At 36.0% G+C, this 15,470-nt stretch overlaps 1 protein-coding gene across 1 annotated transcript in view; it reads right to left on the bottom strand.

Moving 5' to 3' along the window:
• RFTN2 (raftlin family member 2) overlaps positions 1-217 on the bottom strand; it is a 34,859-nt gene extending 34,642 nt beyond the window's left edge. Inside the window, exon 1 of the mRNA XM_014954351.1 lies at positions 90-217. The gene's annotated coding sequence lies outside the window, so the exon portion shown is untranslated. The remainder of the gene's footprint in view (positions 1-89) is intronic.
• Positions 218-15,470: the final 15,253 nt, after the last annotated feature.

Genomic DNA, 15,470 nt, shown 5'->3' with positions numbered 1-15,470 from the left:
TGGGGGGGGGCGGAGAGGGGGGGGGCCGGGAAAGAGGAAGAAGAACTGAAAAAAGAAAGTTAGAGAGAAACTTGTCTGTAATTACTTACCTCCAGAAGTTCTACTCAACTGCAGTAGCAAGTCAGAGGGGAAAAAAGCAAGTTAGTCAGAATGAAAGAATGAGAAAAGAGCCTCAACATGGTTGGAGACGAAAATCATTTCCAGAAAGGAAGTCAGCTTCAAGAGGAAATTGCTTCTGGCATCTCAAAGGGTAGAAAAGTAAATGAAAAGCAGTTCAGACCTTATTTTAGATTTCAAAGTTTAGTTCCTATTTCCTTTGCACAGGAACTTTCTTCTAGAGAAAAAAAAATAAAACACAGTGTAATATATTGTAATAATGTAAAAATATTTAGTAAAGGAATTTGTTGAAAAAATCATATGATTGCAATAAGCATCTAAATTGCTAAAATAAACTTAAATAATTGGTTTTGATTAACACTGAAAAGCGATACTTAAGTATTCCTCATTTCAAATCAGAAAGACTTTTTTAATATTATATATGAATATAGTTACAAGACTTCATTCCCCATTTTTTCCATGGATATTGAACAACTGAAATCCTCTTCTCCTCCATTGGGTGACCTCAGCTGGTGCACCCAAAGACTTTCAACACTGTTTCCCAAGTATATTTTTCTTTCAGTCCTGAAAATTTAGAAAAAATTTAAGGGCTCTCATTACTCTTAGATTAACTCCTGCAAGTCATTGTAACCGTGTTACACCTGAAGCTGACCACGATAACAAATGGTGAAAAAAAGGAACACTGATTGATTTCCTAAGGCCATATTATTGCCTGGATGGGCAGTTGGAAAATGGACCTTTTTAGACTGCATCTAGAGAAAGCCATTTTGGATGAAAGGAACTGTACATTTGATATCTTTAAGTGGGGAAAAAAAACCTTTTAAAATTCAATCTCAAAAAACCCCACATTTTCTACAATCAATCAGTGCAAGTTAGGTATTAACCATTTGTGGTTTTCTTCCCGTTCTACTGCATGCAGAGTGACCTAACTTTTACTGAGTAGCTTACCAGGAATGGTAAGCCTGCAGACTGTGTCCCCTTTGAAATCCATATTATAGTTTAAAGTTACTTAACTTCAGAAGAATTAAAAAAAAAAAAAAAAAAAAAAATCGCTGAGTGCAGAGCCTATGCAATAATTAAGACTTCAATCCTACAGTTTTTAAAACAGGTGCTGAATCCAAGTGGAAACATCAGTGGCATCTTCCTGATTAAAAACTAGGAAAATATACCAAATGAGCAGAATTCTTCTGCTTCCTGCATGTCTGCTTACACAGAAGTTACTTCTAAACACTTTTTTTTTCCTTTTAGTAAAGGTCATCCCTGAATTGTTGCTATACCAGACACACATGCAAGCTGTCCACTCAGCTTTAAGAATCTTGCTGCTTCATTCCACACAGTCATTAAGATCCACTGTAACCACTTGTATAAAGCCATGACATGACTTAAGATAGCTGCAAGTAAAACAACTTCTTGCAGCACTAGTCCAGTTGCCAGCTGGTTGCTTATTTTTTATTTAACTAAAGCTAGCTACATTTTTAATGAGGCCAGAACATTGTATTTTGAACTCTTCATGACAAGGCTTGAAACGTATTTCAGCCCTCTCACCAAGATAAGACTTTTCATAGTATAAACAAGCTCTTACGACACTGACAAAGAAACACTGTTATGGATAAAAACAATAGTCCTTATTTTGGATAACCCCAGATTAGTTAATCAGCTACAAGCTTCCAAGTCAGAAGTCAACCAACAGTTGCCATTGCAGACTTGGCTCAAAAATCACTGGATTGAATCAGTGAGACCAAAGATCCCACAGGTCAGAATAAAGGAAACAAAACTAACCAAGAACTAGCACCATTTGTCACAGGAGTTCAAAACTGCATCAAAGCACCTGAACGACTCAGAGATTCCTAGATTTAAGAGCTGCTTAAGGAACTACCTGAATAGCTTTAACATTGTTGGAAAATGAATATAAACTACAAAGAAGTCCATTTCCAGAGACCCAGAAGGCAAAAGCTCTGGTATCAGAGAAGAACAGATCCCTAAAACTACACCGTGATTCATCGGTGTGGTAGTCAAAGCAACCCTCACTGAAAGAGCATGTGACTCATTCATTGAAGATATAATTTTTTTAGACTTTTTAAGAGGCAAAGAAAGATAGCCAAACAATGGAGCAATAAAGCCAACGGAAGTATGTTTGTGGAAAGCTTCCAGATCCCCCTACAGTTTTTATTCTGACGAAATGGAAAAGTGATATGGAGACAGCAAAAGAATAGTACTCTAAGAGGGGCGTGGGTCCAGTGCTGGATTTCCACTGACGGCCTTCTAGCAGTGCAGGATGAGAGGCAGCAGCAGTTCTGACCAACAAGTGAGACAAGCAGCCTTGCTGTTCACCCACACCTAAGGGTTGTTCCTGTCCTGGCTCATGACACACTTTGTTCCCTGTTGTCAGTGTCATGGGAGGTTTGAAAACATTTGTGTGGGAGGCTTTTTTGTCTTATTACTGAACTTACTGAACACTAAGGGAATCATCTGATGCTTGAAACTGGTGTTTTGAAATAGATGTCCCTCTGTTCCTGACTCCATGCTGAGCTCCTCACTATTAACATTATTGATGTCCAAGGCTAGCTCTGTCTACAGCATTGGTGCCAAGCAGGAGCAGTGTTGGCACCCTTTTTTGATTAAATTTCTCTTGCTAGAATTAGAAAGACAACACTTTGTTTTGGAACATCTGTGATACACCAACTTGAATACAAAAGCTATTTACAAGAACGCCTCCTCTCCTCCAAAACCTAATATGACCTGCATAAACCATTTAATAAAATATCACAGTTTAAACTTTGCCTCCCCATTATCTTAAAAGATCAATAATGGGAGATAGTACTTGACAGTAATATATTCTTTTTTCAAGTCATCTGAGCTTCCTGTTGATAAAATCATAAATTAGAAGGAAAATTATGAAAACAGTGCAGGTACACCAAAGATTTTCTTTGTGTCTGCACACTGTCCAAATAAAAGCTAAACAAAAAGAAATTCAGGAAAATTGACTCAAACATTTAATTTTTAAATGGATACTGAAACTCAAGAAAGATCATAAGCTACTGAATCTGCAATCCAGAGTGTCAGCTATACTAAGACCCATAGCAAATGTTTCCTTAAAGACATTTCTCTTTCTGATTAGGGTATAGCAAAAGAATTCATACTGCTTTAATGCTAAGTTAACTTGGAAAAGCTTTAAAAAATATATTATAAAACTTCAAAACAAGCAGTATTTATCAAAGACTTCATAAGAAGGGCTACAAAATTTTTAAGTGGTATTGCTATCATGACAAATTACTCCTGCTCAATCACATGGTTTAGAACTGGCTGAAGATTCTGAGAAGAACATTTCACTTTCCAGCCTGTTAGGCCACCACTGGGACAAAAACATCACCGGTGGCGCATCTACGAGCAAGTTATTAACTCAAAAAACATTTTAACTGATGAGCTTACCTGAAATAAATTCACTATTACAAGCTGTACAGCCTTTAAAGATCCATTCCTATTCTTGAGGTTAAAGAGTAGTGAGTGTCAGAAATCCAAATACCTTCAAACTGTACCAATCACCTGAAGAATAAATTATCGCTATTTATGAAGATTTCACTAGGACCAAAACTGACTCAACTAACCAGAAACAGAAGGGCTACTGCTTAGTTCCTCTGACAAAGATAATCTAAAATAATATTTGGATCAAGCATGTTTCCCACTGGGGGTCATAACCATCCGTGCTTGCAGCTTACAAAGGCATAAGAACACCACTTAAAAACAAAATCAGCCTTATTATCAGCTATAAATCAAGTCAGCACTGACACAGAACATTTTTAATAGAGGACAGACATAATAGTAAGATACAAGGGGGCAACTTACAAACACAAGCTGAATTAGTCAAGATTTCTCCAGAACCTGAGGCTATCTGAACAGCTACAGGACTCAAAAACAATACATTAAAAACGTCCCCTAAATATCAAATTACAACACTTCTGAACATCATAGTTCCTCTCTGAACTTCTTTTTAGGTGTACTTCCTTTGTTTTATGACTCAAGGCAAATGTAAAGTTTTTGCTAGGGACAGAATGACAGAAAAAGCAAAAGCAAAAAAACTCAATCAGAAAATTCTGAAATCCAGTTGTCAAATATTTTTTTGCATACCCATCCCCAAGAACCCTTACTTTAACTAACAAACCCCTGTAACGTTCAGTTTTTTTCCTTTGAAGGAATAGTTTTGTGATTATAATAGAAACAGTCTTGCTAAACCTGTTAACTTGAGCAGAAAAGCCAGCTTTTCTGCAATACTATTTAACTTAATGTTCTAAAAATAATTAGCAGATGACAACAATAGCTTGTTTTAATGACTGCAAAAACATAGTTTAATGATAGAAGTTAATAAATTCTATTTTTCATATTTTTCTAAACCCATATTTAAACTACTCATCAATACTACAATTAAATAAAAGGAAGTTACAATCCAAACAGTAGACAGGGACCAATTTGAATTAAACTTTTAGTTACCAACCCAGAATTCTACTACAAGTTACAAACTATAGAAACTTGTTTATTATTGCTGCATGACAAGTAGTTTCAATAGAACAGCTTTTGATTTATAAAATTGCTAACAGTTCCCTAAAGTGAGATTTACAAATTCATTAAACTTATCTATGCACATCCGCTGTATCTCACTTATCAAGGCTGCAGTAACTGTATCATGTGTATCTGCAACACAGTATCGAACAACACAACCACATCAACAAAAATCACACATTCTGGAACAAAATTGGATGTTCTAGTTTATCTGATTCAAAACAACTGGAAATATTATGAACAGTATTCTGTTTACCTTTAATGTACACACTTAGCTAGACTGCAGCTCCACTAACAGAGGTACAAAGTGACCTTGCAAGGCCCTGAAAATTACAGTTTGCATATTTCTTTAAATTATTTGTGACTCAAAGTCGAGGAAGGCCTTACAAGATCTACACTTTAGCATTACATCTTAGCTACATTATTAAACATCGTTAAAACAAGAGCTACATGTTACTGTTCTGCTTTCTATATTTCTATTTGGATTTTCTGCATAACAGCTTTGTAGGATTTGTGTACAGGATTGCGCACACTTACTCAAGACAGACATATATTGGATCCTTAAAATACTGATTTAAACTGTGTATTTTTTATTTAAATAGGAAACAAACTTTTATACCAGGTGAATTGAAACTACCATACTCCTTCAACACTGCGAAGTCAAACCTATTTTACTGTAAAAAACTATTTTACAACCATACAACTTCTCACATTTTAGAACTACGTTAAACAGAGAAAAACATTTCAAGAGAGCCATGTATTCTGCCAGTTTTTGCTCAGTTACTGTTGGAATGCAGTTTACTCATAGACTTCATATTAGTTATTCAGAAAAAACAAATTTCAGAATACAAAGAATTGCCAATATGAAAAATATGAACAGTTTTTCAGGGATGATGAATAGGCCTGTGATATTTAAGATGAGAATTAGCAGAAAACAAAAATGTTAGTGAACTAGAGAATTCTACTTAAGGCAAGAAAATAGCCCTTGATCAAACACATAAAAACACAGGGGAGAGAACTTTGGTAACTTTTCTGCCTGTCTGCAGATATTTATCCAGTGCTATCTAACAGGAGATGTCAGAACTAACATTTTACCATACAAATGTAATGTCAAACAGACAACAGTTGATAGAAATACTGTAACAGCTGGCTCAGTAGAAAACAAAGGTACTAGCAGGGTCTCTACATTCTAGGGGACAGAAGCCAGAAAATTAATTCAGTTTGCTAATACCCGAATGTAGCAAGCAGCTCACAAAGATGATTATTTTCCATTAGCTACTGAAAGTCCACAGGGCAGTCCTGATCTGAGGTGTTCCCACCTAGCACATGTGTAAAGCCTTACAACTATCAATGGGAACCTGCAAAAGACCAAAGAGAATGTTACACCTTTCTCCAACCTCCAAATCCAGTGAGGGACCAGGATCTTAGTATCTGCAGTTAACTAAAGGACTTCTGTATAAAAGCACAGGAGTCTTCGTATAATATAGATTTTAAGTGGGAGGAGAATAATACTGTGTAGTGTAAGAGATTAAAAAGGCCATGAATGCTAGGATGTCAAGATAATGGAGTTTTGGCACTACCTGAGGAAATGATGTATTTCTTTCTCAGTGTCTATCATTTCTGTATAGCTGTAACAGAATTACAGAAGTCAGTTATTCTGCCTCAGTTGTGCTTACGGAAGGATTCAACGACTGGAACTTGAAGGCTTCAGTTACTACTGATTAATCTTATGCCTTCATTCTTGGCAAGCATTTTGAAGAAAGATGAAGTATAATATCAATGGAGAGCCCTTGGTATTTCAGCAGTGAGCTGTTGTTCTTGGAGGAAAGCCAACATTTAGAGCTTTGTCTTGGTCTCTTCCAGGTGTCTCAAGCTGAAGCATTGTTAAGGCCTGGTAATACAATCCTAACCAACAATACCTCCCAAACTGATATAACAGGCCCCACAGTAGAATACTGCAGGTCTGTGCCTAACACTGAATATCCTTCTGAATGGTAAGTTCATATGCAAGTAAATTTTTTGAGTATCTGGATTACAGACACAATCTGACAACATGTAAAGGACCACAGCATTTGTACACTTCCAAGCAATTAATTCAAAAGACTTCCTGGTAAGCACATGGCTTTTTATAGTATAATAATCACTGTAAACTTTACTTTTTGGATATCTAAAGCCTTTTAAAAATAGGGAAGTCATGTTTGGTAAAGAAATCGTGAATTCCAAAAATAAGAACTTGGTACTAAATTTTCTGAATCCTGGGTCAAATGCATATTTGTTTCATGACACAAGAAATAACACTAAGAACACAAAACCCTTTCTTTGGCACCTGCAGAAACAGCACTTAATTAAAAAAGAAAAGTTATTTACTAAGTAAAAATTCTTCCATGGAAATGAATTATTGTTAAGATGTGCCAAGAATTCTATAATATATTTATATTGATGAATTCTAAAATCAAACAGAACTGGACAGATGTTTTTAGTGGTACAGACTGGCTCAGAAACACAAGTCTACAGCAGTGACTATTTCTCCCCTCAAAGAATGGCTGAGATCTCCATGAATCCAACAAATAGCATATCTTTTTGATACTTACTGATAAAACAGTCCCCTACAGCTGCTACAAGAGTAAGTTTTTAAAATCAGAAACAAATTATACTTGTGTAGGTTTTTCTACCTAACAAAACATAGGAAGTCACTTGAGGAAACTTGCAACCAAGACATAGTACATGGCTCTCCTTTCACAACAATTTGAAGACACAGAACAGAATCAGACTCCACCTCTCTTCTTGCACAGTATCAAAAAAATGCTACTCACTGCTAGAATAATCTTTAAATATATTTACATATTACACTTGGATTATTTACCAACTACAATGCCCACTCCAAGATCCCTGAATGATTAAAAGAAAAACCCACAAAAGGAAAACCCCCAAATTACTACAGAGCTGAAAAAATTGAAAAGCTGAAGGACATTTTACATACATAAAATAAAGACCTCAGTGCTACATAAGCAGTAAGCCATAGCTTACACTTCTACAAACTACAAAGGCTGTATTTTAACCTTTGAGGATTCCAGCTTTTACAAAACATAGAAGGAATTCTAGGGTGGTGAGAGAAACAAGGGGGGGAAAAAAAAAAAAGAAAATTATCTTCCTGCAGTTGATGGGAAAGTAGTATTCCATCTCAACTCGTGATAACTGCCAAGGAGTTCCTGTGTTTTGCGCAAAAATTAAAAAAAAAAAAAAAATCAAAGCAGCAGGGAGAAGTCTTCAACCGTCTTGTAATGATAAGAAGTCAATTCTTGCCTTTTTCTATAGCTAAAAACATACCATAAAAATCAAATTTATTGCTTACCATATGCAAGAAGCGTGTCAGCCTTATACAAGGATAAATAATTATTAGTGGTCCAAATTTTATTTTAAAAAATTATTATTCCCAAGCACTAAAATGACACGTAAGTGAAACATTTTATAAAAGCAGAGAATACTGATTGCAAACAAAAAAACCTGGAAGTAGACAAAACCCTACTGGAATTGAAACAAAATGCATATAGATTTAAATAACCCAATTTTAACACGCAGCACATAGATGCTGTATGTGGGAAGATGGCTTTTACTTTGTAACTAATGGATCTTTTAAGTTTATGTAATCCAGAAATTAAATGTTAAATTTTCCCTTTAATAAAAGTATGCTGGTTTTCAATCCATGTTAGCAAACCAAAGTTTATACAGTAGGCTGTGTATCAGAAATCACCATTTTGTCCTGTAACAGTATTAAGAAAGGAAATGCAGGATAAAAATCGTGGTTTCACATATTTTTACCTGTCCAAACTACAAAATTTCATTTTATTTCTTTACAAAAAGGAGTGGTATTTTAACTTAGGCATTTTCAGGCAAATGTTAGAGTTAGGAAGAATATATCCTCCACTTGATAGGTACGTTAGCAAAGTAGAGAGCTAAAATCTGTTTGACAGAATCTTTAGAAGGTGGTACAAAAATCTTATCTTCCATTCTGTAATCTTTTCTAGGATGAAAATGGGGACTTCTTGCATATCGAGGTATAAGACTGACAGACGAATGATGTGAAAAATTTCTTCTCACAGAACATGACCTCAATTCCTAAAGAGAGGAAAAAATGCTGTTTGTTTCCTCTGTTTCCAAGTGTGTCCCGCTTACGACATTGTTTCAATTAAAAGTTACAGTCCATTGTGATACTACATTAGTTAGACAGACTTAGTTCAAAATAGGACAATTAGATTTCCATTACATACATAGGTGAAGTTGATAGTGACAAGAAGTATCTTCTTTTATTTACAATTATGAAATCCTAGAATGAGTTCAGAATTAAATCAAGTTTGGTTCATTGATCATATAGCCTTAGTAAAGTACATCAAGTTACCAAAGCAATTGTATCCTCTTTCTAATTGGACAGGGAAAATTTCTCTTTATAATATGTTACAGTGCAAAACGATTTAACTGATTTTTTTTTTTTTTACTTTTGCATTCTCTGTAATGTAGATTAGGACATTGCATGACTACAGGAATTTATAATGATGCTTACATCATTTTTTCAGTAGCTAAAACTCAGATTTATAAAACTTGAGCTGAATAACTTATAGCTGTCCTATTTGTGAACTAATAAATAGGCAATAGACTGTGACTAAGTAACTTGCCAGTGGATGCCACTAGCTGCTGACAAAAGGATGGCAAGATCCAGAAAACAAGGCTATCGTTTTAAGTGCTAGGAATAACAGCTTTTGGAATACTTATACTCCTCTCTTTATCCTTCCTAAGATCAAATTCTCTTACACTCTCCCTTTATACCTCAGTTGCTCTGTATCAGATTTGTGGAACTCCCATCTGCTTTATTCTCTTTACTTAACCCATCTGAGTCCTCTCTTCCCGTTCCCAGCATGCCACATGAAAGACTCAAACTCACTTCATTTTCTTACTTTATCTTCTTAGCTCAGGCCTTCTCAGCACTCTTTTTATTTTTTAAGCTTCACCATCTTTTTATCCTCCCTTCTGGCTCTATCAGTTCCTAATACAACCAGCTGTAGTTCCTACATCCCTATCAGGATATCCAACACACTTTAATCTCAAGAATTCAGTTTCTTTTCCAACATCTATTAGCTCCACATCATGTTGTGGATTGCTTTTCTAGATCTCTAGGTTCCATGGCCAGTCTCCCTGCTCACCTTTATTACATCAGCCTTATGGGATTTCAGTCCCAGTCTGCTTCTCTTACTCTTTAATTTTGACTTCTATTAGAATATCGAAGACACAAACACATTTTCTCCTCTCTATTGGCTGGTCCCAACAGAAAAGAACTATGCCCAGTTTTCACTGGCAAACTTCTAATGTTTTTAATGTGGTTTTCGTGTGTGTTTTTTTTTTTTTAAAGCCACATCTGTATTTTACCCTAGCTTCATTTTATTAAGACACTTATTTTTTTTAAAGTGTAAGCAACTAAAAACAGCACTTTTTTTCACAATCAAAAGCATAGTTAAGCACGTGCCAGAATATAAGTCCATGAATATAAACCACTGCAAATCACACAAAATAGGGGAGAAAGTTGAGTTGTCAAAGAATGAAAACAGTTTCAGAAACTGAAGTCATACATTAATGCTGTTGGAGGAAAATAATCTAAACACACACACTTGGGAAGTTGTTCTAGAAAGAAAATAATGATGAATTAATGCATACCCGATTATCCTAGGAGTGAATGACACTGATTATATAATTTGTTTTACATAAGAGAATTTAGGAAATTTACAAGCAAGCAGGAAGCAGCTAAGTAATATCGCAGACTACGCTAAAGTCTATCAGACCATGCTGTATAATTTACCAATTTGTAAGTAGCAAGCATTGCAGTGAAGCAACTGACCCCGAGTTTCACAACACGCAGCTGCTACCTGGTATGTTGATGGATCTCTGCCACATCGGAAGGACTGGACAAGAAAATCAGTACAGGTAGACAAGAGCTGCCCCAATGGCTTAATAGTGAATGCTCCACAGTGTCTGCAAATAAAGAAAGAGAACATACAGATCAGCAAAAGCAAAAGAAAAAAAAAAAGCACCATTAAACTGTAATGAGGACAAATTATTAGAATAGAAAAAGAGACAATTGTAAAGAGAACATAGAAGGAAACAATGCAAGAAAAAGCACTTATCTGTACAGAAAGTATGTCCTAAGGTTTAGGGTTTTTGTTCCAGATGGAATATCATTCAATAGCACACAGTACTAGTATAAAATTACTATACCTCTCCCAAAATGATTACAAGACTTGCCCTTAAAAACCCCACAATTCATGTATATACACATGCATATATACAAACATGTATAAACATATGTATGCTTATGTGTATAATACACACAGAACAAGTTTTAGCTTATTACCCTTAACTGCAGAGAAAAAAGAGTATTTTACGTTCAGTTAAGTTTATAGAACGTTCATGACAAAGGCCAAGGTGTTAGCATCGTGCACCATTACAACCTGTACACACACATATATACACAAACTATATTACAAATGTATACCCTAAATTCCGTTTTGACATATGAAGATCCTCTTCTGCCTTTGGAATTAGAGGCAATATAATTACTGCCAATATACTGCAGATTGGAAATGCTCAAGCAAAGAATCTTTGACCTCTCTAAAAAGCATTTTCTTATAGTAAGTAGAAAATTCAGTTTTAAAGCTATGAAAAAAGACTGTAGAGAACAAATAGTGACAAAAACCAAACACAGAAACAAATCTGAAAACCAGGATACATTTCTATTATTGATAGGTTCTTGTTAGATTTATTGGGATTTCAGGGAAAAAACCCCATGAAAATACATACTAACTTTGCACTATTCTGTGCACTTCTAGAACATCTTCTGAAGAAAAGGGTAAGCTTAAAAGAAGTACTATAGTTCTGCACTCCAATCTGGTGTATAACACTTTTAGGTTTGAAGAATTAGATTAAGGAAGACTGTTAGACCTAGCCAAAACTAGTCTATTGTGGGAACTGGAGTGAAAAGTTTAGATAATGCAATAACGTAAGCCTCATTTTTTTTTTTATTTCACCTGAAGCTAAGTGTCCAAGCTCAAATAAAAGAGAGCACCTCCTCCCCTCTCCCAAGGACCTAAAAAAAGTCTCGTGTAGGATAAGATACTCCACCATCCTGTACTGTTAATGGCAGCCAAAACATTCTGTTTGATACAGACCATGCAAATAGCAAAAACTCTGAGACTAGAACCATGTCTACTCTGACAGGTATACTGCAGCTAGAAAAGATGACTGAGAAGAATAAAAAAACCCAAGAGCATTAACCAAAACAAACCCCACCCACCCACCTTCATGTAGCAGAACCTTTTATGCCTTTGCTCAGTTTTTGTAAACCGTGTTGCTCAGCTCCCCAGGCCTCACAGGTCTCCCTCATACACACACAATATCCAGTAAACATTTTTACCAGGCCAGCGTCTCAGAGATCTCTCAGACTCAACCACCCAGCAAAACAAAAATTTAACTCCCAGGTATTTCTACCAGGTCTGAAACCAAACAACACAAATTTCAATCTATAACCCCCAAAAGAAAACACCTGCAAGTAAATGCAAAGGATAATTAGCAAACACATGATCAAGGAGAGGGAATTCGTATTTTAGGTTCAAACCTGATCTTAAATACCAAGCCTAAAAAAATAAATCATAGTTGGAAATTGGGAAATGTTTTCTTCTATTTCTTGTTTAAGGCTATTACAAATTTTGTATTAAAATTTACATCAACAAAATGGTGGTAGGCTAAAGAGAATGTTCTGGTTTGAGATAAAATAGAACCAACTTTCTGTTCAGTAATTTTACTTCTTAGCTAGGCCTCTTCTAACTCTCTGAAATTAACAGTACATCGTGCAGAAAACTGTTTGCTTTTAGAGTGATAAGACTAATATTTACACTTCATGCCAAGGAACGGTATGCAGAGAGGCTCTTGCTTATACTTATTGCTATAACAACCAGGGTCAGCTAATTTCATTATTTGCCCCATTGGAGGGTCAGAAACAGAAAAGTGTAGAGGGGTCCCACCTGCGTGGGGGGATCAGACAGGACAGATGACCCAAAACTGACCAACAGGGATATTCCATCCCATCTGTAGCATGGTCAGTATAAAAGCTGAGGGATCAAAGGGTCAGTTCTCTCCCTTCAATGGCTGACATCCTAGGAGGACCCTGTCTGTTCATTTCCCTTTGATCCCAGTCCCTGTGTTCCTGACTCCAGAGCTAGCTAAAATCCAGTTCCCATCCATTACTGAGTCCAGTCTAAGACTTCCCCAGTGCCTACTGGTAACATCACCCTGGGGGCTTGATATGGTTTTGTATATATTGTATCTATTTCATTATTTTATTTTTATTTTATTATTAATATTTCATTAAAGTAGTTTAGTTCCTTCTAAACTTGCAAATCTCTTTCTCTCTCCTCTTTCTCTTCTGGGAGCAAGAGGTGGGGGGAGAGCATCTGTCACCGTCATTGGCCAAATTGGCCTAAACCACGACAGAATGAAAAATAAGTTAGAGAATTGCCAGAACTGAAGCTTTCTTTGTGAACTGCTGAATTATTTACGTGATTAATGAACGGAGTTTGCAAAAAGAGAACTCAGTTCATTAATCATATAACATCCACAACAACATGTTTAGAATGCTCACAACAGCAATGGAAACACTTGTGTAGACATCAGCAATTTTCTTTTTCAATAAAGATTTAATCAAATTTTGTTTGCTCAGCCTTGTGACTTCATTAAAATACGACTGCAGACCATGCTTTCTTTTGAGCTCCATTTGAAAGCTGTAAGAAGTCTGCAACTGCCAAAAATATCTTTAATACCGACTGTACCCATCCTACTCAACAATTAGGCCCAATGAGTCCAGAGGAGGGCCACAAAGATGATCAAGGGGCTGGAGCACCTCTCCTATGAAGAGAGGCTGAGAGAGTTGGGGTTGTTCAGCCTGGAGAAGAGAAGGCTTCAAGGAGATCTTATAGCGGCCTTCCGGTATCTAAAGGGGAACTACAGGAGAGATGGGGAGGAACTCTATCAGGGAGTATAGCGATAGGACGAGGGGTAATGGCTTTAAACTGAAAGAGGGGAGATTTAGATTAAATATTAGGAAGAAATTCTTTACTGTGAGGGTGGTAAGACACTGGAACAGATTGCCCAGAGAAGTTGAGGTGTGACTGCTCGGGGCAGAGGGTTGGAACTTGATGATCTTTAACGTCCCTTCCAACTCTAACCATTCTATGATTCTACTATTAATTTGATAAAGCTGTTTTGTGTTATACTCTTACATGGCCACTACTTGATAATTTTCAAGCAGCAGATACATTTGTTGGGATATTTTAACAAGACTACAGCCAGCAGGCAGTTCTTTTATGCAGCTGGGGAGCAGGCGGTAATGACACCACCACTTGCTTAATACACAGCAGTCTACTGGCAACATTTGCTCTTTCATTGACCCCCCCTCCCCGGCAAATCATTGTTGAGTGCTCAGCCACAGTGACAGACGCAATACAAGCTGATCATATTAATTACACATGGAATATACTCAAAACTTTAAGTGGGTACATGAAAAGGTAAGGTGAAACTTTAAAGGAAGAATATTCCAGAACTACTATTTGCTACTAAACAAAGCTAACTAAATAAAAATTAAAACCTGTCAGAACTATTCAGCCTCATCTTGTGATGAGTAAGATTATCAGAAATCAGTAAGGCTCTGTAAGGGTTTAAACTGTATCTGCGTATCTACTTGAGACCCAAACAAAGCAGAGTTTCAGTTTTGGGTAACAGAAGACTCCTGAGAACAATAGATAAGAATGAGCAAGAAATACAGTGAAGGAATGGACAGAATATTATGATTGCTGTGTTATACCAACTCCCTTTTCAGTATTTCTTAAAAATATGAATTGCTCAGGATTAGTATTCTCAAATTCATATTAAGCTTCTCTATTTTTTTTTGAGTACTGGCATTTTATTCCAAGATAACGCTTAATGTTACAGCCCCCTCTACTGGAAACATTTAGTAGATATTGTTACACAATAGTCTGGAGAAAACATTCTTCTCTTAAAAGAAATTGAAAAATAAATTAAAAAATAAATATCAAAGCCTATAACATGGCTTTGATTAATTTGCATTCAGTCTGTCATTTGTAGTTGAGTAAGCATCTTTCACAGAAGATTAAGTGCTGTAATATCAGGTAAAACTAATACCTTTAGTCCTTTGCTACATACCAGGTATGTCTAGGCTAAATCTAGTTTAGACAATATCTCATATGTTGTGCCAACAGCCTCAATTTGGGCAAAAGGACTTCAAACTGGGACCCAAAAAACCCAAAGAACTTGCATCATGCAACATCGAATAACCACCTTTCCAAACAGACATGCAAAATCAGAACTGCACATAAGAACACCCACAGGTGAACAACTGGAACAGTTTTTCATGTTCCATATTCCAAAACCCCACCTTGGCACAACGTGAGATGCTTATCTAAGGCTGCAAGTAATGAATTCAACTTCTCAAGGTCCAGAGTTTTGTAACCATAGTTTAAAAGAACGGAACAAGGTTCACTTTTTCCTCTCAAAATACATTCTTCATTTGCAGTTTTCTTTGTATGTCAAGTTTTAAAATGACTAGCCATGTTTTTGTTTTTTTTTTTTTAGTTTCCCAAATAGTTCCAAAATAAGTAACACTCATGTCCTCTGTAACAAAGCCTTAAGTGAGAAAAAATTTCAGTTTCTCTCCAACATTTCCGTTTTCCTTATTTATGAAATTG

This window comes from Calidris pugnax, unplaced genomic scaffold, assembly GCF_001431845.1.
Source record: "Calidris pugnax isolate Ruff unplaced genomic scaffold, ASM143184v1 scaffold103, whole genome shotgun sequence".
Classification (NCBI taxonomy): domain Eukaryota; kingdom Metazoa; phylum Chordata; class Aves; order Charadriiformes; family Scolopacidae; genus Calidris; species Calidris pugnax.
The sequence above is the reverse complement of the archived record's forward strand: the minus strand, read 5'-3'. Positions and strand labels throughout refer to the sequence as shown.